Source organism: Oxyura jamaicensis, chromosome 1 (genome assembly GCF_011077185.1).
Source record: "Oxyura jamaicensis isolate SHBP4307 breed ruddy duck chromosome 1, BPBGC_Ojam_1.0, whole genome shotgun sequence".
Classification (NCBI taxonomy): Eukaryota; Metazoa; Chordata; class Aves; order Anseriformes; family Anatidae; genus Oxyura; species Oxyura jamaicensis.
The window spans coordinates 88,417,108-88,442,537 of NC_048893.1; the positions used below are offsets into that span (position 1 = coordinate 88,417,108).

The window sequence follows — 25,430 nt, forward strand, 5'->3', positions numbered from 1 at the left end:
ATCCCCCTAGGTTTGTAAGGCCTGCGAAAGGCCTTGCAGGTGGAGGGCTAATTATGGCCTGAGATTTGTTTTATTTCCGACGCAGAGAGATCCTGAAGAAAAACAAAGCTGCTTCTGAGTATTAGCAGTGGTGTAACAGGAAGGTAAGAGTGCAACTCCTCTGGTGGATGGAAACACCAGAATCTTCTTACCTGACTTATCCCTGTGGTTATGTACTTTGGTGACAGATTCTCCAGTAGGTGCCGTATAAATGTGCACAAAGATGAGATCCTGAAGGCTTCTTAAGAACCTTAGCTTGCATGAGGGAATTCAAGACATTCGTCTTGGAGACAATTCCCCTGAACTGTTTCTGTGGTGAGGTTAGTTGGTGGTGCAATGGGCTGATAACAAATTGGTCACCTTTCCTCTGCCACTTAATTTTACTTACCAGTCTAGTGGGTTTACCTCAAAGACTGCAAAATAATTTAAAATAAATTAAATCAACATGGATACACATTTCAGTATGCATCTGGCACTTGCTACTAAATCTGTATGGAGTTCATAGACCAGCAGCAGTATAGAGTAGTACTCTATTCTTCCCAATGACTTTACGAGTAACAAAAGAACAGGCACTACTTGCTTCTGTTAATCCATTCTTCATGCAGGGTGCTAGCCTGGTGTGAGATGGATATGTTACATCTTTCCTGCTTTTCCCCATCTGTCTTGAATAACTAGGTGCTGTCCTAGACAAATTACAGTTAATCTCCACAAATACAGTGTGTAACACTTTGGCAAGTAGTATGAAGCGTTAAACGACATATGGAAGGCCATGAAGGCTTAATGTAACTGAATCTGTGAACGTTTGTGAAAGATATTTATCCTATATCCTGATTTTGAAGAGTAAGGTGGTTGTAGAAACATGAATTTGTTAAGCCTTATAGTACTTCAGATTTATTATTTTTTAGAGTTTCTATTTAGGACTGAGTAGTTTATTTCAGCATCCCTTCCCAAGGAGATATTTGTATCTCCTTATGGAGTATCAGGTCTTGTTTAGAACCAAGTAATCACTGCCTTTTGGTAAAAACAGCCTCGGCTTGAATTTTTTTGGTTTTGTTCTTTTTTTTTTGGTGGTGGTGGTGGCTTATTTTTTTCCTGCAAATTTAAGATTATTGCCTTGATAAACAGCTTGTGCTACATAATGTTTTAGTCCCCTAAATTTCAGTTTGGGATAATGATACTGAAGTCTTTTTTTTTTTTTTTTAAAATGTGGTAAAGGCCTAATCCAGCTGTTTTTGGAGTATTTGTGGTGTTTGTTCATGACTTGCACATCTCCACTTATCACATGACTTTTCTTGTGAATTGTTGTATACGGATAAGCAAACTTCTTATGCATATTTGTTCCTGTTACCATCTGGTTTTGTAGGTGTTTCTTAATACTTCTGGTTTAAGTGTCTGTTCTGAAACAGTATTGTTCATGTGAGATGTTGAATGAAAAAAAAAAAAAAGTTAAGTTAGTATTACATTTGGACTGGAGTATGTCTTCTGTTTTTTACCAAAGCAAAAATTGTCTTAAATTCCTATTGCTCCTGAGCTGTTCTTTTTTTTCTTAAAAAAAAATAAAATAAAATAAAAATCTTGAACCACTTTTGATGGAAAATTGGGTTTCCCAGATGAAAAAATGTTGGACAGAGTGATTATTATTTTGTTTTTGTCAAACTGAAAACCTCTCAGAAGAGGGGAAAAAAAAAAAAAAGAAAAAAAAAAAAAAAAAAAAAAAAACTTGTTTGGAAATGGTCTGATCTGATCCACTGGTATTAGTCTTTTGACAATAGACTGTGTAGTGTAAAATGGCTGTCTGCTTTCTGAGATTTATACTCGAGATATCTCATGCCCTTATTTCCTTCAGAACAGAAAAGCTGGCCAAGAATTCAGTGCATTTTGAGGCAGACTTGTGGGGAAAGTTGCTGCTTTTATTTTTTTTCGTCGTATGTGTCAAAGAAGGTGATGAACAGACTGACAAGATTATTTGCGGTTTTGAGTATCCAATTCCCAATGACTTAATGTCTGATCTCTGCTGGTTTTTTACATAGCATTTTATACCCAAACAAAGTACCGTGGAATCCCTTGAATCATTGAAACCAGTATTCATCACCAGGTTTGACACCTGGATATTTTTGTTCTGGTACTCCCTCTTCTTCACGGACATTACCTACAACTCTTATTTTTGATAGCTGGCCATGTTTTGAGATTTTGCTGTTGGTCACCAGCTTTCTCTGCTTCTGGCTCACGCAGAGTATTTTCTGCTTCTCTCCCCTCACTCCTTTAGCAAGAATTAGTTCTTTGTTTTTCTTTTGTGATCTCTTGAAAACAATTTGAGTTCTTTTGAGGTCTGCCAGTGCCTGGTTATCAAAAGTTTGCCTTCTAGAGAATATGCAGAGATGATGAATGTTCTTTAAGATAGCAAATGCCTTTTTACTTAAACAGAAATACTGGCTTGTATTTCATGTGCAGGAAGCCTGTTTGGATAGGAAACTGAATATGTAACATCCTTCTATGAATTAACTATTTCAGAGTTTCAAAGCTGCCTCTATAGAGCTGTATCAACTTGCTTTGCTGGAATGTGTCTTCAGTTTTCTTATATACTCAGTGCTATGGGTTTTGACTACTTGTTCCAATCTGTCTGCCCTTCATACTGCTGAAACAACCCTCAAAAAGTTTCCAAGTCAACATTCAAAAAGCAGTTTCAGTCTTGTGTTATCTTTTGCCTTCACTACTGTCAGCGTAGTGTTCCTGAAATGTCACATTCATTCTCTTGATTTATATGATTATGCTGCCTGAGTTTCTGCATCTCTAATCGTTCTTCCCAAAGGAGATTTTTTTTCTCTGACTGGTCTCATTTTTCAAGTGCAGATTTAGCTTCCCCTTCACATGGCAAGTCATGAATTACCTTTAGTCCAGAAGTCTGTGTCCTTGACAATACTGAAATCTCACCCCGTTACTTGGTTAGCTTCTCATGGATGGTCTGCTGAAATATGCATAAGAACTGAGGTGTTTCATCCATGGCTGCTCTGATTTCTTTGTAGAATCTGTGCTGTCATTCTGCTTGTCGCTTACTTTCATAGTCAAGGTATTGCCTTCAGCGAAAAGGTTCTTTCCCCAGAACCTCACATCTAGGTGATATTTTGCTTTCTTCTGGTTCTCACATCTGGATATCTGAAACTATACTGTCTGGCCTGCAGAAATTTGTTGTCGTCTTATATATCCAGCCTCACTGGTTGTGGGAGGGGAATAATCGCTTAATGATAATGGATTGAAAGCTGAAACCATAGTCTAATTTACATTTAAACACGGTCAGTTCCTTCTTTTGCAACATGCCCTTCCTAACTCAGCTGCACAGATATGCTCTTCTCTAGGCTTTCCTTGTCTTGTCTTAGTTATTAAACCATCAATTTTGCAGGCTATGAGAGATGCACATCTCTTCATGCTTTTTATTCATGCAGAATGCAGCCTTAAAAACAATTCCTGGCCCCAGTGTTCAAACCTGTCACCCTTTTACTAGTGCCTCTGCATTTGCTCCCATTCTGTAGTCTTAATCAAGTTCCTTGTCTCTTTTTTTTTTTCTTTTTTTTTTTTCTTTTTTGATAACTCCTCCTAAGCTGTTTCTTTTGTTTCATTTCTTTTAAGTGTCTATTTCCTATGTGTGGTGAACTAGAATAAAAATACAGTGTCACAAACATGATTATATTCCTGTCGTGGAAAGTACACTAGAGTTTTCGCTAGTATACCTAACTTCTCTGCTAGTAAAAATTATTTAAAGGTAGACTAAGCATAGGACAAAATGCAGATCTGGGGAGGTGAGGGGAAACATGGAAGCGATTAGGCAGTCCAGATCAGCATGATCTCAGCACATTCGCCATCTGATCTGAGGTGCCGTATACCTTATGTATCTTGTTGTTTGTGGACTCGGTGTTTCGGCTTCATCACACAGGCTCTTAAGTGGGTGCCTGGTTAAGATTTTGGACATCTTTGTGATATGCAAGTATGCGTTTAGTTGTTGTTGCATAGGTGATTGATGCATTTCCAACAGAAAAATTTCTTAGCTGTAACTTTCATTTTCACAATATTGAGCGTTGGCTTAAGGATTCCAGTAAGCTTTAATGCAAAGCATGAACTTGGTCTCGAGTTACTTTTTTATGCATCTGAACTGGATTGGCCATGACTCTTACTGGAACAGCAATGCTAACAGATGTTATCCCTTGTGTAATTTCCAAAGACAGCCATGCTGTTTGACACTTTATAATAGTAAAAAGAAAACCAGATCATGCTAAGATATTAGCCATCTTAAAATCGAGTGTAACACAGCTATATGGACGGAGACTTTTCTTGAAGTCAGCTCATAGAAACTGATGGGAGTTATCAGAGCAAATTACTTTGGGGGCAATAATCATGTTTGTTTTGCAGATTTGTGGACTGACATAATAGAAAGCTGTTCTCATGAGTCATTCCTGTTTATCAGGAATAAATAAATAAAGTATATTCTTATTCTATATAGCAGCTGCCTTGCACTTGGACAGCTGTGACTGGAGTTCTGAAAGTAGCTTTTTCATTTTTCTAATACAGTGATGGTGTATAGGACTCAAAGTAACCACAGATCTGTGTGTATATTTGGGGCTGCAGATTTTACTGAAGCATTTTCCAGACTGGATCTCTGAAATGTGTTTTCTTCTGTCTTCTGGTGATTTTCTGGTGCTGTCCATTGTCAGCCAAGATTCCAGATTAAATAGACTATTTCTATATTTATTTGACCACACTTGGTGTGGTATGTCAATCAGAAAGTAGTTTGGCTTCCAAAATACTATTCTGGTTTAGAAAAGAAACTGATCCTGTTCAGAGCAGACAGGATTTTATTTTCTTCTAAAACACCAACCCAGATTTAAATATAGTTTTTTGTTTTGATTGGCTGCATCACCTGTCAAGGGATCAGTGAGAATTGCATTTGAACAGAATAAACCATGCAGAAAGCTTATTATTCTGGAGTATGGGAGCTGGACTTGAGATTTCTCTGCAGTCACTTTCTTAACATCTGTAGGAGAGGGGAAGGAGAGAGTAGGACGTCCAAATGGCATGCCTAAGAGGGGAATGTAAATTATTCTTTCTGTTTATTTGCCTTTAAAACCTGTCTGCTAAACTTCTTGGCATTCAGATACCATTGTGATAGGTGTGTTATATTATCTTTTCACAGTTTTAGTCAAAATAGAATGTGTCCTCGCTTACCCTTTCCAAATTTGTCCATAGGCTATTATTATATAAGAAGAATAAAAGGAAGAAATAACTACGGAGACTTAGAAAATTGTTAAGTTTATCTATTTTAATGAAAATATATTACTAAGCATGAAACTCTCCCTGTTCCTCCTGAACAAGTGACGTAGACAACATTAAATTCAGAGAAGAAGCCTGGCTGCTGCTATAAAATACGTGGAAAACTTCCAATTCATACCATCCTGATGCCTTCTGCATCTTGCCAGGCTAAATGTGCTGCAGTGGGAAAAGTTTATAATGGTTAATACAGGAACAGTTTATCCATAACGGGTGGCCTTGGGTTGATGTTGGCATCGTGTGCTCAAGCACATGCTGAATAAACTTACTTGTGCCATTTTAACAAGCTAGCATCTTTAGGTTAGTGAGAAATAGTTGCTTGTTGACTCTGCCCGAGTTGCTTTGCTATTCACATTTTTCCAGTTTTGGAGTGAAGAGAATACTTTTTGCCCATAAATCTTTCACTATTCTGAAATCTGGTAAATGTAGTAATGCAGAACTGGTGTTGCAGCCAGCAAACAAAAGCTAGGGATGAGGTGAAGAGAACTACAGTGTTACTCAAAGAGCCCAGTTCCTCAGTCTTCCTACAGGCAACAAACTGGGAGACCACTTGTGTTATGCTTGGAGGTGCAAGATAGCCCTTTGGCCACCTACCTTCACAGCTGTGTATGTGAAAGTGAGTAGTTGATCAAGGGTGGTGGGCTCTTGTCTGCACAGTGGATGCTTCTGCAGAAAAGATGGCTGGTTCTTGATATTGAATGTTCTTCCGACTTGTGCCTTGCCAACATACTTAAGCTTGTTCCACTTTAATACAATTGTGAGTGGAATAGAGCTCCCTCACCCTAGCACTGTTATGGTTAGACAGCAATAACCTGTGTCGTACAACTTATCTTTGCAGAGGAGGAGAAACGAGCCTGATGTGTTTCAAAAGAGCCAGGGTGGACTTGGAAGACAGAGGAGGGAATAAGCAATAGGAACTTTGAAGACTGTAGCCTGGGCTGGCCAAGGGAGTAGCTTTGTTGTAGAGAGGAGTGGCAGGTTACTTCGTAACTGTCCTCATTGGCCAAATACATGAAGTAATCTCTGGCTACTAATTCAGACCATCAGTTAGAGCACTTCTCTATGAGGATACTTGTGTCTGAGAAGGACTGTGTTGTTAATTGTTTTGTCATGGAGGGTTTATTGGGTTTCCGTGGCAAGGATTTGATAGCAGCAGAAATGCAGGGGTGGCCTCTGTAAGCAGAACCCAGCAGCTGCCCCATGTCAGACCAGAGCCAGCTCCAGCCGGCTCCAGAGGGACCTGCCGCTGGCGAGAGTCGAGCCAGGGAGCGATGCTGGGTGGGCCTCTGGGAGAGCAGAGTTAAGGAAGGGGAAGAATAATACTGGGCAACAGCAGCTGAGAGAGAGCAATGAGGAAATGTAGAGAGAAGCAACCCTGCAGCCCCCAAAATCAATGCAGCAGGAGGGCAGGAAGTGCTCCAGGCACGCAGCAGTTCCCCTGCAGCCTGTGGAGAGGCCCCTGGTGGAACAGGCTGTCCCCCTGCAGCCCATGGGTCCCACATGGAGGGGGGCAGTTTGGGTTGCTTTTAGTTCTTGCTGCTCTAGCCTGTTCTAAATAGGTGGTGAATTACATTAAACTTCCTTATGCTGAGTTAGTTTTGCCCATAGTGGTAACTTTTGAATGATGTCTCTGTCCTTATGTCAGTCCACAAGGGTTTTTTCATGCTGTTTTCTCCTCCTGTCCTTTGGAGGAGTGGGATTGAGAGCCATTGTGATGATGCTGAGGTACCTACTGGTGTCAAAGCACCACTGAGGGAGAGAATTATACCTCTCAATTAAGTTCCTCAACTGCTACATGAAGAAAAATGTTTATAAACTGTTTTTTTGTTGTCAACTCCTTATCACTTTGTGGCTTTCTGCTCTATCCTTGACCAGTCTGAAAAAAAGAACTAGTCCTGTAAAATCTGGAAAATACCTTTTTTTCACCTACTGTCAAGTACAGTCTTCAGGGTGGTGTTTTTTGTTTGTTTTGTTTTGTTTTTCTTCTTGTTGGTTTTATTTTGAGGCTGTATGGAAGTTGGAGATTCTCCAAGTTCTTAAACCCAAACCAAGGAGGTGAAGACCCAAAGACCAAGCCGCTTGTTTGTTCAAAGTGAGATACTATTACTAATGGTTCAAAGATGCAAGTTGAGTGCACAGTTTTTGGCATGGTTGCAATTTTAGTTAAAAATCTGTATACCTGTGGAGAGTCTGAGGAGTTGGTAATAAAGATTAATGAAATAAAATGTTAAACACAATCCCCAGCAGCTTGTGTTTCTCCTTGCTCTTAGCTGGTGAGCAGCTAATGAAATGGAAGTGTGTTTACATGTGACACTGAACTGTATGCATACTAGTGGAGTTGATATTTTCCATGGAATACAGATTGTTGGCCAAATTTTAGCAACCTGCCAGCATGCTAGACAGATGCCTGGCTTTAGTTAGCTCTCAAACAACATTGCTCACATTTTAGGTATCTAAGCCTATAAATTCTGGTCAACTGCAGATGCCCTAGGCAATTAATTGCAGTTTATACAGAGATTAGGTCTCATTCTTATAGCAATTTTATAAAAAATTCAACCTGAGTCTGTCATGATGTATAAAATAAGTCGGATACGATGTACTCTAATCTGTGTTCTCTTCATTCCACCTGCATGAATACAGTTCAGCTGATATATAGGTTATCTTGAAACTTTCACCTATATTCTTTTTATTTTTACCATGTAATTACGTATGTTCATCATGTGATCTTGGACAGTCCCTTTCATACCAGAACTGTAAAGTAAGGGGCCATTTGCATGGTATTCAGCAGGCAGACACAAGCTTGCTCTGCCTGTGCCTGGAGCCAGATGGATGCTGGCCAGCTCTGAGCGGAAGCCGTGCAATGCAGAGATGAACCTCCACTAACGCGCTCTTCTGGGAAGCAGGTTATAGTATTTCAGGCCATTCAAACACATGAGCATGATGCTGGCTTACAACATGGACCTGCGAAAGTGTGACGTCCTCTGCATAAAATCCAAGGTCTGAACTTAAACCACTCTTTTTTGTTAGTGCTGGGATGAGGCTGCTATGCAAGCCAAATTTCTGCTCTGCTTCATTCAGTTTCAGTGGATCTGCTGCCCCTGTGATATTAACCTTAGGGCATCCTGCCTTTCCCTATTTTATTTTTTTTCCAGTTAAGTGACACTTGCTGATTTTAACTGACATGGTTAGGGTTCTCGTCCAAGATTTAACATACAGAATGAATTCAGCCCTTGGAAGACATGCTCTGTAAGTGACCAGGCTTCCAAAAGAGAAAGCAGTGCAAGGAAAATCTGCTTCTGTTGTTTCCTGTGTCCAGCCGTACGGATGGTGCTGCCTCTTCAACAGAAGTGGCAAAAACCTTTCTTTGGAGGGATCAGAAGAGCATGCCTTATGTTCTTTTGAAGTGCATATGTTTGGTGTTTTTGTTGTTTGTTTTTTGTTTGTTTGTTTTGAGTAATCTGTTGTTTTGTTTGTTTCCCAGAATCTGCTAGCTGTTGCTTCATCTTTACCTTCTTGAGGAAAAAAAAAAAGAAAAAAAAAGAAAAAAAAAAAAGAAAAAGCTTGTAAGCCTTGAAAACTGGACTGAAAATAGTTTCTGAAAACTGGAGCTCAAGTTGGACTATGTTCAGTGACACAATTAATATATAGCTTTCATTCATTTGGTGTTACTGTTTCTCTTCGCCTGCTGTGACAGCTTGGGTGACGTCTTCAAAAGATACGACTGGGAGGGGAACATAGCAAAGATCTATAAAACTAAGTGACACCAATATGAGTTCATGCTCTCTCCTAATACAGGAAGTAAGGGTTTAACATGACATTCTCAGGGTTATTTAGGACTGAGTATGGGATGTTTTATCAACTTGTCTTGTGTTCCAGTTTCACTGAAAGAATTTGAGAATGCATGGTATTCAGTGGAGGGAGAAGCTGTCCTTTCATTTTCATGGAGCAGTAAAGTAAGGGGCTGAGAGTTTGTTGCCATAGGTCCAATACCAGAGCTTGCACATGACCTATTGAAAGTTCAGGGATGTGCAAGAATGTTTCCTATGTTGCAAGGGGAATAAACTTATCTTGCTTCTTTTTTTTTTTTTTTTTTTTTTTTTTCCCCTCCAGGTATCTTTTTGCTACTAATGAACTTTATCTTTACAGAGTACTACGTACAGATGAAACTCCCTTGTGAAACTTCATTTGAGGTGAGTTAGTGTTTATTTCCTCGCAACAGTGCTTCTGTCAACTGAACTGTCACAGGTAAACATTCACCAAATGATGTTCCATGAGAAATGCAGGGGTTTTGAGTGAAATATTTTCCATTTTCCAGAAGAGTCCATTGCAGCCCATGTGGTCATCTGTGTGAGCAGCAGTGCTTGATGTGCCTTCTGTACAGGTAGAGCAAAACAAATGGAATTCTATCCCAGACACTGAGAAACAAAGGTTATTAAGTAATGGTGTTAGAAAAGTGCTGAGGCTTGGAAGAAGAGAAATACTGCAGAGAAACAGAAATACAGACTTTTTGGAGTTGGGCAACATGCAGAGGTATATTAAATCTTCCTCTGTTGAAAGAGGACAGGTAATATGTTTGCATGTCCTTTGGAGTTGCAAAGAATTTTAGTCAAACACAACCAGCAGGCTTCAGGTCGATTCACTTTTTTACAATGTTCAAATAACCTTTGGGGTTCGATGCTATAAAATGCTTGGCACTGAAAGATTTTGCTAAAGAGCTTTGCTCTGGAGGTGCTGGTATTGCTGATCAACATGTAGTCCGCTGGTCAGATGATGAAGCAGCTGCGCTGCTTCTGGCTGGAAACGCTCCTCCAGCCCAGCGGCCGGAAGACAGCGGGCAGCTCCCCGGGCAGCGCCGGGGAAGGACCAGGAGGAGGAGGAGGAGGAAGAGAGCTGGATGGAGGAGGACGCGAGGGCCAGGGCCGGGGCCGCGCCCCGCCGTGCGCCTCTGCCGGCCCCTGGCGGCGGCAGCACGGGACCACAGGGCGCTGCTGGCGGCCTGGGCCCTGGGCCGGTACTGGGGGAACGAGAACGGGAATGGGGCCGGGACCGGGACCGGGCCACCCGCTGCCCGGACTGCGGCGCCGGGTCAGGTTTGGCCCTTTGCAAGCATGCCCGTGGGTGTCCCGGTCTCCGATTCTGGGGATGCCACACGGCTTTGTGTGCCTAACAGCTGGGCTTCAAAAGCCACTGAAGCAGAAGTACAGAGGTACATGCGCGCTGTCTCCCGCACGTAGTCTGTGCCCATTTCAAGTGAAAGATATTTCTTCTCTCTTACAGCACAAGGACAAACATAGCATGAGGAACCCAGCGAATGTTCCAGGGTTGGATGCTGCCAGGGTGAGATGTAACTGCGTGGCACAAAGGAATATGCAGAGAGGTCCAAACTGGAAGTAGCTGTCTTGCACGGCTAGCAGGTGTGCATTTGTTTTAACAAGTTCTTGCCTGATATCCTTGTCTGTTTGTGGCGCTTCACAAAAAGCAAGCAGTAATTAGAACAGCAAGCAAAAGCAAGCAGTAATTAGAACAGAAATTGTGCTGGAAGCTAACCAGTAGCAAGATACAAAAACAGGGCAACAATATCAGAACATCCAAGTGCTTGCCACTCCAACCTTTCTTAGTTTGAATTTTAAGTTAGGAGACAAAAACCATCTTTAAAATACTTTGTTTTAAGTTACTAGGCTAGGAGCAACACAGGAGATTCTAGCCCAAGATTTTCAAGTGGTGAGTCACAGCTGGGTGAAGAAGTCTCCGGAGTAGTCACAGTTCATTTAGGATTTTCTAGGTCAAAACAGCTAAGCATGTTGCATTGGCATTACATGTGTCTGACTGTCCTACAATAAAGAAACTATCCTTTGATTTCTGTGCCAGTTAGAGTGGTTTGCACTCCTTTTGTGTTTATGCGTTGGCTGAATCTCCCTTGTGAAATCATAAGATGGGCAACTGAGTTCTTATACAGCAATGTGAGGAGCGTTTCTTGGTTCTGTGCTTGTAAGTTATCAAAGACTATATTTCTATTTGTCTATTAAGACTATATTGCTGATTGCTAGAGCTTGTGCTAAACACTTCTTAGACACTACTATGTCATGAGTAAGGTCAATGACCATGAAGGAAGGGCTCTTCAACTTATTGTGGAAGTTGTTAGAGCTTTGAAACTGCAGAAGACAGAAGCTGAGTCAACAAAGCCTGGAAAAGAATTAGAAGCAAGGGCTTTTAAACTTGCTTAGCTGACACTTGTGGAAGCAGAGAGAAGGTAGTGAGAACTATGGTTGATTGTGAGAATTATAGCATCCCTACACCATAGGGAAGAGAGTTAGTTGAAAGCTGAAATTGCAGGAAGCAAAAAGAGATGGGAGTCTATAAGAGAAGTGGAGAGAATGGGATTTCCTTCCTTTCTCTACCAAATGCCTCATGGTAAATGTATTTCTGAGGTCTTACTCTCTGTGTGCAACTAGGTACTGGCTGAATAAAGTTCCCGATACAGTAACATTTTCAGAAACCAAAATTAGTTTCTCACTTCTTCACCTCAAGTTTTAACTGGCCAGTTCAGACTGTTTACCTTTGCCCTCAAAGTCTGTGCTTTTAATCCCTAAATCCTGGAGATTGTTTTAAAACCTGAAGTATAAACCTTCTGTTACTACCAGTGCTTCATTGCTGCACTTTCAGTTGTGGGTATGACAGAGAACTTGGCCGGTTGGGCCAGAGGTTTTGAGTGCTGAGCATTTTGTTTGCCTGGCACTCTGGTAAATGAGTGTTGTGCTATGGGACACAATGTACCTGACCAGGTGAAAGCTGTATCTGTTTTGGAGCTGGGTGGACTGCTGTTGTGTCAGGAGGATGTTAGTAAGCCCCAGGGGATACAGCTTGCTGGAATGCAGCCCTGTGCTGTTTCTGCGTTGTGCTTTGTGCAGTGCGGGTGTAGTGAATAGTCCAGTGAATAAAAATCCTTTTATTACCATTGAATATGTTAAAAGAAAAACCAAAACATTCGAGATCCAAAAATGTCTTGGAATAATAGAAACAACACTTAAAGATAGGTGTCGTTTTGAAATGGCAAAACAGAAGGCGTTATGGAATCCTTTGTCATGCTAATGTCTTGGCACACACAAGCAAGCTAAAAGAAAAAAATAAGAGAGAGCAGCATTAGGACATGCTTTTCTTACTAGGACATGCTATTCTTACCCATACTGCTGAGGGCTGAGAACACATCACAGTCAGTTCACACATCCTGTCTTATTGGGCTAGAAAGCTGTTGTGACTCAAGTTATGTTCCCATTTGTGTTGCAATAAATCCTTACAATTTATACTCTTGCAGGTTGACTCACATCACTTGTTCAAGTCCACCATGCCAGCTCTCATCTCTTACCTCTGCCATAATTAGTTGAGTTGTTACAGGGTTTTTTAACCCTAAATGTTCATTTGATCCTCATCAGCAGTGATTCATTTTATTTTTAAATTTATTTGAGGAGAATATGTATCTAAATTTATTTGAGGAGAATATGTGTCTAAAACCTGATAGTATTAATACTGTTAGGGTACCATAAAATATTTTACTGTCACAAAAACAGACTGATCTGTGTTTGTCCTATTGTCCTGTGTTACCTCAGTCTTTACAAAGAAATCTTTTAGGCTTTCTGAAGTATGTTTGCTTTTGATTCTTTTATCTTTCTCTTCTGTCCCAAAAAGTGACCGTGGAGAGAGAAATAGAATTGGTGAAAAGAAAATAGCACTGGACCTTCTACATAGAAGAAGCCATCTTTAAAACAGGAAAGCGGTAGTATGGCTACTCCAAAACAAACAAAAACAAACAAGACAGATGCTTGTTTTAATTTTTTTTTTTTTTTTTAAGTGCACTGTTGAAGGAAGTCTCACATGTTTTTCCAGCAGCCATAAGGTGTTGCTGTAAAGACATGAGCTGATAAACTAATATACAGATACATTGCATTCAAGCTTATGTGTCTTTTAGTCTCGCAGTTGCTTATTCAGATGGCAGTCTATTTTTGTCCAAGGTTTGTCACCAGATGGGATAAAGGGGCTCATCTGACTGACAGGAAAGCTTAAATTTTTCCTGGCCTGTCGGGAAAGCTTTCTTGTAACAAGGAGAAACCTTGCTATATTCCATTTCCCAAACAGAGGACTGACCAGAGATAAGACTCTTAAGTAAAAGGATCAGCTCTCTTTACTCAGAAGCTACACAAGAACGGTATACCATCTGCTCTCCTGATTGTTCTTAAAGGATAAATGAAAATTGCAGTGAAGTTTGGCCAGATTTTCTCCTTTATTCTTTTTAATATGCTCTTTTGCTGACATTGCCTTATAGGTAGTTCAGTTTTTAAAGGCTGTTATTAGTTGTACCACTTGATAGCTTGCTACAAGCTAACATAACGGTTACAGTTGAAGTACCTAGATATGCAGGTGAACAAAATACATTGCGGGGAATTTTTTAGATGTAATACAGATGAGAGGTAATACATGCCTAGTAGCTGACAGGATCTTTCATAAGCCCGTATTTGTACTCCACAATGAAGACTTAATTTGTTTCTCTACTTTCTTCTTTCTACTTTCTTCTACTTTTGTTTATTGTTGGCCAGCTTTGTTGAGTTTTGCTGGATTTTAATTTTGCTCATTTATTGAAATGCAGTTGTACAACTTCTGTGTGAACCTTCCTGAAGTGCTTACTTCTGCTTTTCGGCACCCAGAAGAGGCACTAATGTTATCCCTGTCTAATTATTACAGGAGCAGAATTAATAGGTCAGGAAACAGGCATGCAGATCTAAATTGGTTGTCCCGTCATGAATGCTTGTAGCCCAGTACTCCTGTTAATTGTGGTAGTGACTGTTGATTGGTGTTGACTGTAGTGGTGAAAGGACTTCAGGCTGACACGTGTTTAGAAACTCCTTCACTTAGTAACTTGACCAGGATAACCCAGAAAGCCTGTGACAGAGCTAAGGCTGTATCCCAAAACTTCTCACCTAATTCCAAAAGCATTGTGAGCTTTGTTTGTTTGTTTTTAAATGGCAAAAAATTATCATGATTATCAAAACCAAATGTACAAAGTCAGAGGTAAATTAAGAATATGAGAATTGTGTGTGTGTGTGTATATATACACACACATATATAACTGTGAAAGGGATACAGTTTTCCATGTTATTATGAAGAACTTAAATTTCCATGTCTTATTTTCTCAATGGGATTCTTGGGTTTTGGTCAAGTGTGGTGTCTTTTTGTGTGTGTGTGTGGCGTTTTTTGCTTTTTTGTTTTCTTTTAAGTTAGCAGCAACTCTCAAGTTCTTACTTCTTCAATTTGCAGCTGAGCAAGTAAAGTGAATATTTGGCAATACCGCTCATGTCTGTTTGAAGGGGTGCAGCAAGGAATCATGATTAAAAGTGGTTCAAAGAACTGATTGGAAAGGGGACAGGGATAGCTCCACAGACAGTTGCGGGCAAGATGGTTACTAGGAAGGGTAATTACCTTAGTAGTACTGTTCTGAATAATCCCGAGGAGGTGAGGGGAGTATAGAAAGGCCAGTGGTGACTTTGGCTCTCACAGTCAAGAGTATTATAGGACCATAAGGAAAAATGACCATGCTGATAAGAGAGGTCAGGTTCTAGAAATACAGGGAGAAAGAAACAGCAAGCACAGGCTGGAGAAGAGAGGGACACAAAGATGCTGTGGTCAGCATCACAACTATGGTATCACTAAAGAAGAATCTGAGCTTATTTTTGGCTATGCTATATGTAAAAGAAAGAATATCTGAAAAAAAATGGATAAAGTCAGGTTAGGATACAGAACTCAATAAAAGACCAACTAAAACCTGATTGATTTCTTTATGAAAGCTTTGTGTGAATTGCATTTGAGGCATGTGAGTAGGTAAAATTTTTAAGAGAAGAAGGGTCCTTTGGACCTTACAGAAGTAAGAATCTAATCCATTAGGGAAACTTCCAGCATAATGTGTGTGTGTGTGTGTGTGTGTGCATACTCTAGCTTTCAGAAGCTTTGTCCCCTTTGGTCCTTGTTCTCTTTTCCATTACAGAGAACAGGATCGTGAAAACTTGCTGGCTACAATAGTGCTGTGTGACAAAGTTGTGTTTTTCTACAGGTATTACAGAGATTTTTATGCTCGGTAAACCCAGTTTTATACAAGTGTTTCTGTACCTGCGGCTCATCAATATCATGGTAAGTGTGTGAAGAATGTAGGCTAGAATTGCTCAAAAGCAGCGGAGGACAGGCAATGAAGGCTAAAGCAGCTTGTTAGTTCTGTGCAGCCAGCTGCATCAGAGGTGCAAATGAGGACAAGAATGAAGTACACTTGCTTGTGCCAAAAGGCTCCACTGCCAGATGCCTTCAGGAGTGGCCACTGCCTTTTTCCCTTGGAGGCTAAATTCAGGTGTCCCTTTTTAGAAAGCTGGGGGGGAGGGGGGGAGGAAATATCTGGGTTTGAGCTCTCCAAGTGGGAGTGAGTCTGGGATCTGAGCAACCCCTCCAGAACCAATGCGTGATTAAATGTAGGAAAACTGCTTCTCATTTGTTGTTTGTGTTAAGTTCACCATCTGGTCACTGGATCTTGCTAAACGCCTTTGTATGCAAGATGAAGACGCCCCCGTTTTCAGCCAGCTTCTCCTATTACAGATATATAGCAGGCTGGCCACCTTTCAGTCCTCCTCTGCAGTAATTAATTCAGGCTGTTGAACTTCGGCTGCAACAATGTGATCAATGAAAGGCAACTAGGTGTAAGGGGACACAGCCATACTTAAAGTAAGACACCTGAGGTGGGACATGAGAAAATTACGTTAGGTATATTCAGTGTACAGGATTTAGTCAGGTCCTATTTTATGAAGAGAGAAAATGAAAAACTATGTGTGTAATGTAAGGAATGCAGCTAGAAGTAGAGAAAATTAAAGGAGGGAACAAAGAATCAGAAGCTAAAACAGAAACGGAGCAGGGAAAATGACTGCCAAGAAACAGAGAATATACTATTAGCTTCCCCTTCTTTTTTTTTTTTTGAGCATTTTCTAGTACATGTGACAGCACTGAAGTCTGCAGTTAGCTGGCTGGCTGGCAGTTGAGTGTCACTGAAAAAAAAAATAAATCTGCAGTATTTATTTTACCCTCTGCTACATACCTGGAGACTGAGCTAAAAGGATCAACTGTACACATAAAGTCTAGGCAGATGTGTGTCCATATTTTTGAGTTATTAATGAAAGGGCTCTGCAGTTCTTCATACTTTGACCTCAATAACAGAGAGAGAGGATGTCCTAGCCACAAATTGTGTGTAAACGTGTGTCCAAGTCGTTTCCTTTCTCCCACTTTCCTGTTTCTCTGCAGAAAAGGAGAACACTGGGTTTTGGAGTCTGATTGATTTCCTCAGCTGTTTTGATAACTCAAGGTATTGGTAGAAATCCCAACTGGAGGGCTGTAAGTCAGTACTGTAAAATAATGAAGAAGCACACTGGTAAATTGTAGTGATGTTCATAAAGATAATAGAATAGACTGTGTGGTCTGCCAGGCAGGTATGAAACAAACTGTGCCTTAGGCTGATCATGAAACCGCACCTTAGATACATGGGTGGCTGCTGAAAAGGGAAGCTCAGCCATCCTTTGTCCTCACCCTGCGTTCCTGGCTGCCTTGCCAGCATCAACACTGATATAGCCATGTGGGCAGCCAGTTGATATGATATAGCTAAAATAGTTCTTAGGGCCATGTTTTTCAGCTGGCTTAGGCCTCCTGCTGCAGCTGAGCTCCTAGCTCAGTGTAACCTGTGGTGATGCCATGGGCAGCAGCAGGAGTGCCCAAGTGGAGACGGAGAGAAGGCAAAGCCTGTGGGATTGGGCTTGTTACACAAAGCTCCCACTGCTGTGAATACTGAATGCTTGAGTGATCTGTTTTGTCTGTAGGCCCCATCATAGCTTTGCTGATGGCATGGGCAGTTCCCCAGACTGAGAGTCTGTCTCGGAAAGTGAAGATACAAAAAGCTAGCATCTGGACCTCTCTGGTTACAAAGACAGAGACAATTTTCCTTACCTTTTACTACAAAGGTAAAACAAATGATCTGGATCTGATCTTGGTTTATATTTGCCCAGAAGAATGTTACTGCATCCATGGTTACGATGTACTTTCGTGCATGGACCACAAAACTTCTAAGCATTTACTTCAGGGGTCTTTGCACGGCGTGGTGGAACCACTGATGGAGTTCCCATGGATTGTAAGAGCATTTCTCTGACTTCTTGGATGCACACTCCCAGAGGAGCTCGAAGTTTATCTCTTTTTTTGGGTGTCAGTCTAGTTTCAGCCAACTAGTAATTACATTTTATCATGTGTCAAGGGGATGGCAATTTATTTTTTTCTTTTTTCTGGGCAGGAAGGCTGGATTAGTGCACAACTGACAAAGAGACGCCATGCACCTTGACAAGAGACTGGGAAGTTGTTAGGAATAACAAGGAAGATGTCTGAAGGTAAGGCTCAAATTAGGCAGTCTTGCCTTATGTCCTTTCTAGAAAAACAGAAAAATCTTAAATGGGTTAAGTGCCAAGCAAATCCCCAAATGGGTTAAGCCTTTCTAACAGACTGGCAGAGAGTGATACCACCTGTGCACTTTTTGTCCCTTTTGAAGTTCCTGAGTAACAGTTCCTGCATTGCACTGAATTTGGGGGCGAGCCCCCCTTGAAACCTTGCGCATTAATTCAGCCAGGACTTCCACTGCAGTTCAGAGGCTGTATAATCATCAGCATGCAAGAACTGGAAGTGAACCGAGGAGTTGTTAGAGACCTAGATGCATAAAGATTTTAAACTAGGGCCTGGAGTTAGGTCATTTTGAAATAACATGAGCTGTTCTCTTTTGTGTGGGGCCAATTTTGGCCCTGGACGTTTAGTGACTAAAATGAAACGCTAGTATGTATTTGGAGGAGCATGGATAAGACTTCAAAGGTATCTGGGAAAGCACAGAAGATGGATGAGAGATTTCCCATGGGGAGCCTTGCTGGACAGTGCACCTGGGCACAGGTAAGCTACATTGTCAGGCCAGGGAGCTAGCATAGCTGGTGTACAATGAGAAAAAATATGATCCATAGGATGATATTTCTGGCAGATTTTTGGTTTAACAAAGCTCTCTCAGTTATTTCCTGGCTTTGTCTTATCTGACACATGTTAATCATGGTCATAAAGCAGTCAAAACAGGAATAATAGAAAGGCTTTGGCCTGGATTGCCATGCCTTTGATCTGTAGTGTTCAAAGTGCACATGGGGTAATGAAATTAAGAATACTTACTGTTTATTTTATTTATTTATTTATTTTTACAATTAAGAGGCTACAAAACAACAGGTGCAGATTTACCAAGGAAACTTAAGAGATTTCTCTGATGTGATTTGCGCTCTCAGTCATCATGTGACATGAGAGTAGCTGCATTCAGCCTTGGCCAAAAAAGCACTGCTTGCTCCAGGATAAAAATAGAGCTTCAAAGGAGGCAAACGAATTGTCTTCTGACTTTTGCAATCTCAAGCTATTCAGAGAAGCTCCCATATGCCACTAACAAAAATAGGGTGTATTAATCAGACAGTAAATTCTGCTGTTCAAAAAGTGATTCTCAAATAAATTGAGAAGCAGCAGCTCAGGGGATATCTGTGTCTGTTGCTATTAAGTTCAAAACTAACAGTTAATGCTTACAGTTTTCTTATAATAAAAAAACTTCAAAGTAGCAGGGAGAAATTGGAGCAAGGGAGAGCAAATTTATAAACCAACTAGGTAACTCAAACTCTGACAGTGCTCTTGAATAAGAAAGATGATTCATGCTCAAATGGATTCGCTGAGGTGTGGGTGCCAGTTACTTCAGGCTTCCTTGTTAAGGCTGATATGAGGGCTGCTAACTGAAATATTTTATAGCAGTGCTGTCGTAGCAGTGACAGTCTAAGAACACAAGCAAGATAAAGCTTGGAGGGAGGGAGAATATTGTTATACCTGTTGCTTCGGGAGGGGAAGCAGGGGTGAATAGACAAGACTTCAGTTTGAAAGCCATAAATCCTCATGTTCCCTGAAAAAGATCATTGCTGGAAATATGGTAGATCATGTTTTAGTTTCTGATAGTGGGTGGTAGTAGTATACTGTGCTCAGCTGTCCTCACTTCTTGTGTTGATGGACCAGCTGTACTTGGGGAGACAGAGGAGTGTTCTGGCCCTCTTTGATCTCTCTACTGACAAAGACACTGAGACTTCCAGTTACGATGGATTTGGTGTGTGAGACACAAACACCTGTTTATTTTCCATGAAGTAATAAGTCACCAGATGGTAAAGGTTTTTATCCACACTGCTCTAACTGGATTTGTACCAGTAAGTTGGAGGTGAAAGGTGCCATATGGTACTGTTAATCCCTGAAGCATTCATTATTCCTAAAATAATTTTCAGCGCCTTGTAGTGTTGACATCTCTCTTTCATTACTGTCTGTGTTTATTTATGTGGATAACGTTCAGATGAAGTGTAACTTGGAGTATTTGGTTTGGGTTCTTTTTACGTGAGTGTTCCTGGGATTCAGTGCCAAGCAGAACATTAATTGCCCTCGGACAGTCAGTTGGGGCTTATGTGAAATGAGTTGGCGGTCTCCTTGTAGTCTCCAGTGGGTGTAAGGACTGTCGCTGGCAGCCCTGGCAGAGAGGCAAACTGCAAATAAGCTTGATAATTTGGGAAGTGATGGGTGTTCTGATGGATACTATCTAATTAATAGTACAAACCTGGCTTTATTGTGAACTATGGCCACTGCTGACAAGAACCTACCAGCCTGGGATTAGACTGCTCTGAGGTTCCCAGAGCAGGGCTGATTTGTGATACAGGGAGGAGACTGAAGTTTGGACGCTGATGACTGCTTGGTGGGTGGTAGTTTTGGAGGGAGATAATAAGCAAAAGATCAGCATCAAGAGAGTTTACCTAGACCATGAGGTTTTGAGACTAGCCCACGATCAGTTCTGGAGCTGTAGGACACTCGTAGAGATTCAATGGCTGGATGTTCTTCAGGCTTCTAGGTGTCCAGAGGGGGATGTCAGCCAGATGGTCGCAGAAAGCACCCTGGTGGCAACACGATCCCTCTAGAACAGAACTGAAGCATGCAGTATGACCACAATGAGGAAACTTATTTAATGTGACTGCATGACCACTGAAATGGCTTCTGTTTTGGTACAGATATTTTGCTGGTAGGTGCAAATACTAGTGGCTAAATATAGGCTGTTTGGATGAACAGCTCCGTCTTCTACAGAATATTTCAAATGCTATTTACTGATAAGTGATTGCAATATATCAGTAAAGAAACGGAATTAGAAGTTCTCAATTCTTCCAAAACACCTTGCAGCAGGTTTTTCTGCAGGTGTTTTAGTATCTGAGTTAACAACGTGGTTGTTAAAAGTGATACGTTTAAACATTGCAGGCTGATTTAAAGAAATAAGTTAAGCATTGTTTTTTTTTTCTTGTCTCTTATGTTGACACTTTGAATTCATTCTTTCATTAGGAAGCAAAGACCATACCAGTTGCTGATGCCTTCGGCAGAGCAGTCACTCGTGGAACTAGTGTGTAAGGTCAGTGCCTAAAGCTCTTGGCAGCCCTCTGCCACAAAAGAGCAGTTACCAGTCTCTGTGCTTCTGTCTGCTCTGGAGATGCTGCAAGGAGTCATCTTGGCAGCTGCTGCTTTGGTGCTGCTGTCCCTGGCAGCGAGCAGTGCCCAGCGCCCTCCCAGCCTTTCCTGCCTGGAGAATGGCCTCAGCAGAGCTGGGCTGCCACGTGATGGCTGAGGGGCCAGGACTTGGCCTCCCTGCTCACGGGAGGGAGCATGTGGGGGTGTTGCTGAGGGGACAGTCCCTGTTACTTGGGGTGCAGAGAAGCAGGCTGTTGCCTGCTCCTGCAGGATGCCAGTCCCTTCCAGGCCGGCAGGTGCCAGCCCCTCCAGTAGTTGGTGCAGCCAGCCTGGTTTTCCACAGCTGTCACCAATCAAGGAAGTGGAGCCATCCCTTGTGTCATCCTGCATGCTCCCCTGCAACAGGCCTAGAGCCGCAGCCTGAGTGGTCTTACAGTCTTTGTAGAATAGCTTAAACAGGATGGCAAAGGTGCCTTCACTGAACTTCAGTCTGTGCTACCTCACACAGGATCTTGATTTGTAGACCACTGGCCTGAATCCCAGCTAAGCTAAGTCTTCCCTTTTGTTATGATGTTGCCTGTGGTCTGCGTGTGGTGTGGTAACCTTGCAGAACTGACAGTTGCTTGGCAGCCTGCGATTGCTTCTGGCTTTCCTGGCGGTGCTGAGGAGAACCACAAATGTCCGTATGGTATTTTGAGGGCAGCTGCAGATGAGATTTGTCAGTTGGAGGTCAACCGTAAACCTTTTAACTATAGTAGGTCGATATCTTGGGATGCAGAATAAGGCTATGTTCATGGTTAATTTGGTCACCCTTTGGTACCATAGCTGCAGAAGAAATGCAGCATCTCTGCCCCTATTCAGTAGGTGTAGAGGTATGGACTGCAGGCTTGCCCTTGAACTGGAATGAATACAAGAAGGGCTTTGTACATCCAGCATCTCAAATACCTGTCAATAAATCTGCCCTGTATCTTAGTGAGATTCTTTGCCGCATTGCATTGGAAAAAGTTCTGGTAATATTTTATTAAAGAAAAATTGAAAATGAAGATGTGACTGGACTGATAAAAAGATACTGTTCTCAGCCTCTGAATAAAGCAAGCTTGAATTCAGAATGGTATCTGGAAACTGCTACTAATAAAAGTTTTGAGATGGTGGCATGCAAGGTTGGAGTTGGGCAGTCGGTGTCTGAGTATTGCATAATTATGAATAAGCAGCAAGAAAAATAGAGAAGCTCATTATGGAAATTAAAGGAGGACAGTCTCTATTACGGAAAGAAAAAAACTGAAACAGTGTTTTCTTTTTCTTTACATCTTAGTGGAAAAAATGTGGAAAGGTAGAGAGATCTCAAATTGTGACTTTTGGCACCAGTAAGGAACTTGAGTGCTCTTCCTCTCAGCCCTCCCTCCCCCAGTTTGAAGGTATTATTGGCTTGGCTCTAGTTCATTCCATAGTTCATTTCAGAGGTTAGATTTTTAACTCTGGTTTTACCATGCTCTGTGTGTGGAAAACCAGAGCAGATGTTTCAATGCACATACCAAACAGACCGAGTTGAAACGAGTATTTCCTAGAGCACCTCGTGTCCTCCAGTGCAAATATCCCTGCAGGCTTCTTCTGAAGGTGGAGGAACTGTGCTCCCGTCACTGCTGTTGTGAAAACACATCTGGCATTTCTCCTATCCCTAGAAATTGTCTTTAAAAGAAAGCAGGGGTGGATTTGGGGGACAGGGGAGTGAACAGGGCTGCTTTGCTTTCTGCTGCAGTGTGCCTAAGGCTGCAGTTTCTCTTAGGCTTTTGTTTTGGATTTGTAATTGCTGACCCAGACGTAGCCAAGCTTTGTCCTCTGTCTGGTTTTCTTCCATTCTTTTGTCCCTTCGTCCCACCCTCTCAGAAGCATCCTGAAGCAAGATCCAGTGAACACAGATGTAGAGCAGTAAATATCACTGTTGCAAGTGGGCTGGGTGGGCCACTTCTTTGATTAGAACCAAGTTCTAGATCAGGCCCCTCCAAGTTGAAGCCCTGAGCTATTTTTTTTCCACTAACTAGGGGGAAGAAAGCTCGCAATGGCAAGATGTTGAAGCAAGTGCTGTGTAGGCAGTAGAAGTCCTGAAATGACCACGTAACTCCAGCTGTGTGAGACGGTGTTAGAGAATCCCATCAGAGTAGGTAACTGTATTTTGCTGTACCAGCTCTGTTTTTTCAGAATGAATTGGATGTGGTTTTGTAGTGTGGTCTGACATTTAAAACTGGATAAATACTTCTTGGTTTTCAAATTTAGTCCTCAAATGTGTCCTCCATTTGCTGACTGGTCTTGGCTAGATTTAAGGGTTCCGATTTCCCAGAGCAGAATGAGGACTGTGTGCAACCCTGGGGACATCATCCTGCTAGAGACTGAGTTAACTGGAGCTGTTTTGAAAAATGTTCATGAGTCGTACAGAGGCCGAGCGAGGTTGGACAATTCACATCTTTGGTTTCCTATATCACAGGAATGAATCTCTCTCCTATCTTTTTTATGTGTTTTCTTGTATGCATTCTCCTCCTCCCCCAGGATCTGCCAGCTCAAGTTTTTCATTTTATAAAATCATCTGCTTTTTGCACACAAATAACTCAACAATGGGAAGTTTTGTTATATGTTTATGGAACATACCGGTCAGCATAGCTCATCAGGTTTTTATATCATGATGTGGAACACTGTTTGCAATGCTGCATCTAGAGAGGAACAGCTGATGGCTTACAAGTCTGTTAGCAGGCTGCTGAGGGCACTTGATACGAGACAGTTCTTCAGTAGGTGCTGAGCAGTGAAACTGCAGAACTTTTGTACTCAGTTGTGCACACCCCTCACCAATATTTCAGAAATAAAATTTTGGCCTTGTCCAGTTAAGCTCCTTTGCCGGATACACGTTTGGTGGTTCATCCTTCCTTCCTGCTTCTCTCTGGATGTGGCAGCTGCAGGCTGCAGAGGGTTCTTCCCTCCCCTCTGCAAATCAATATTAAGTACACTTAGCCAGGAACAGCTTATTGACTGGAATGTGTATCAAACTATAGCAATTACATCAAACACCAGCAATTATGGGATAATTCTCTTCTTCCTTGTATAGAAAACAAGTAAAAAGACTAGCCTTAATTTACTGCAAAGCTCCTAAACCTTCTTCCTTCCTTCTTTCCAAGCCAAATGACCCCTTTCTGGAGACTGGTTTGTGCTGCCTGAAAACTGTGGACTGGTTCTCTATTTCGAATTCCTTACCGCGAGCTTCATTTTACTTGGCAGGTAAGTACAAAGCTCTTCTGTGGTTTGCCCTTTTAAAAAGTCAGTGGAGTCATGTGGTGTCTTAACAGATGGCCCCAAACCACCGAACATCAGCCTGCTCAAAGTCATCTACCCACCGATTCTGCCTTCTGTTAGCTCAGTGTATTGGGTGTTGGCATTAGCCATGACAGCTCCCATCAGGAGCTGTGTGCATAACGCAGGAGGTTTCACTCTTCTGAAAGGTCGGTCTCTGCATGTGTGAGACTCACAGTCGCGTTCACTGCAAGCCCTGGGAGGGTATTTCACTGTGGGCTGGGTTGTTGGTTTGATGTCTGTAACACGGGCAAATACGAGCTGACATAATCGATGCTGGTGTGGTGGGGAGAAGGGTAGAGAGAGAACTCCTGGAGCAGCTCTCTAGAACTGCGTTGAGTTGCCACTGGGGCTGGTCGTGGGTTTCCATCCATGCTTAAGAGGAGCTGGTGGAAAGCAAACTCTAAAAAAGTAGTTGTGGGAATGTGGGGTGGTGATTGTTTTGTTGATTTTAACCAGAACTTGAAGAAACAACACACATTGTGCATTTTTGCAGATCAAAGACCTCTAATGCTCCACTCTGGAGATTAGGAAGGGAACAGCAGCCCCTCCCTAACCAAGCAGATAATTAGAGCTGTGAAGGGCAAAGCACAGCCAGCAGTTACCTGTATCTCAGGCTAGGAGATTGGAACCCTGCGCTGCTACTGGACTTGTTTTGCATTCCCCTTCCTCTCTGGGATGAGAGATCTTTTAATCACTGCATAATCCTCTTTTAGGTGGAGGTGAGTGAATTCCTGTGGAGCTCTCTCCCCTGGGTGGGTCTTTCAGTCTGGGGACTGCTTGTGTGCTCTCTGCTGAGAGACTGTCCCTTCTCTTGCCCTCTTTCATCCAGTCACATGCCCACATGACTGCATGAAGTCTTGATGTATGGCCGTATCCATTATTGTTGCTGCTTTCATTTTTGTTCAAACTAGGTCAGCCTTTCCAGAAAGGCATAGTTTCCCCATCTGGTAATCAGCTGCTGAGATGCAATCACAACTCCAGTTAACACTAACTCTGATTTGTGTTTAATATAAGACTTTTGGCTAACATTTCAGCCTTCTATGATTCAAGACAGATTGTATTTGTTGTTTGGGTTTTATAAATGAGACCTGGTGAGGGGATCTCCTGGAAAAAAAAAAAAAAAAAAGAGGCTTTAA

The 25,430-nt window shown here is 41.8% G+C and overlaps 2 long non-coding RNA genes across 3 annotated transcripts in view; both read left to right on the top strand.

Annotated features, from left to right (window-relative positions):
- LOC118160369 overlaps nt 1–20,897 on the top strand; it is a 37,913-nt gene extending 17,016 nt beyond the window's left edge. Inside the window, exons 2-6 of one of the 2 annotated variants that reach the window (XR_004747445.1) lie at nt 9,466–9,545; nt 10,633–10,769; nt 17,711–17,804; nt 18,255–18,351; nt 20,836–20,897. This is a non-coding gene — a long non-coding RNA (uncharacterized LOC118160369). The remainder of the gene's footprint in view (nt 1–9,465; nt 9,546–10,632; nt 10,770–17,710; nt 17,805–18,254; nt 18,352–20,835) is intronic. The other variant, XR_004747444.1, reaches the window with a different exon arrangement.
- A 1,865-nt stretch (nt 20,898–22,762) lies between these two features.
- On the top strand, nt 22,763–24,966 carry LOC118160368. The gene is made up of 4 exons (XR_004747443.1): nt 22,763–22,884; nt 22,998–23,117; nt 24,120–24,219; nt 24,788–24,966. It is a non-coding gene; the product is annotated as an uncharacterized LOC118160368 (long non-coding RNA).
- Nucleotides 24,967–25,430: the final 464 nt, after the last annotated feature.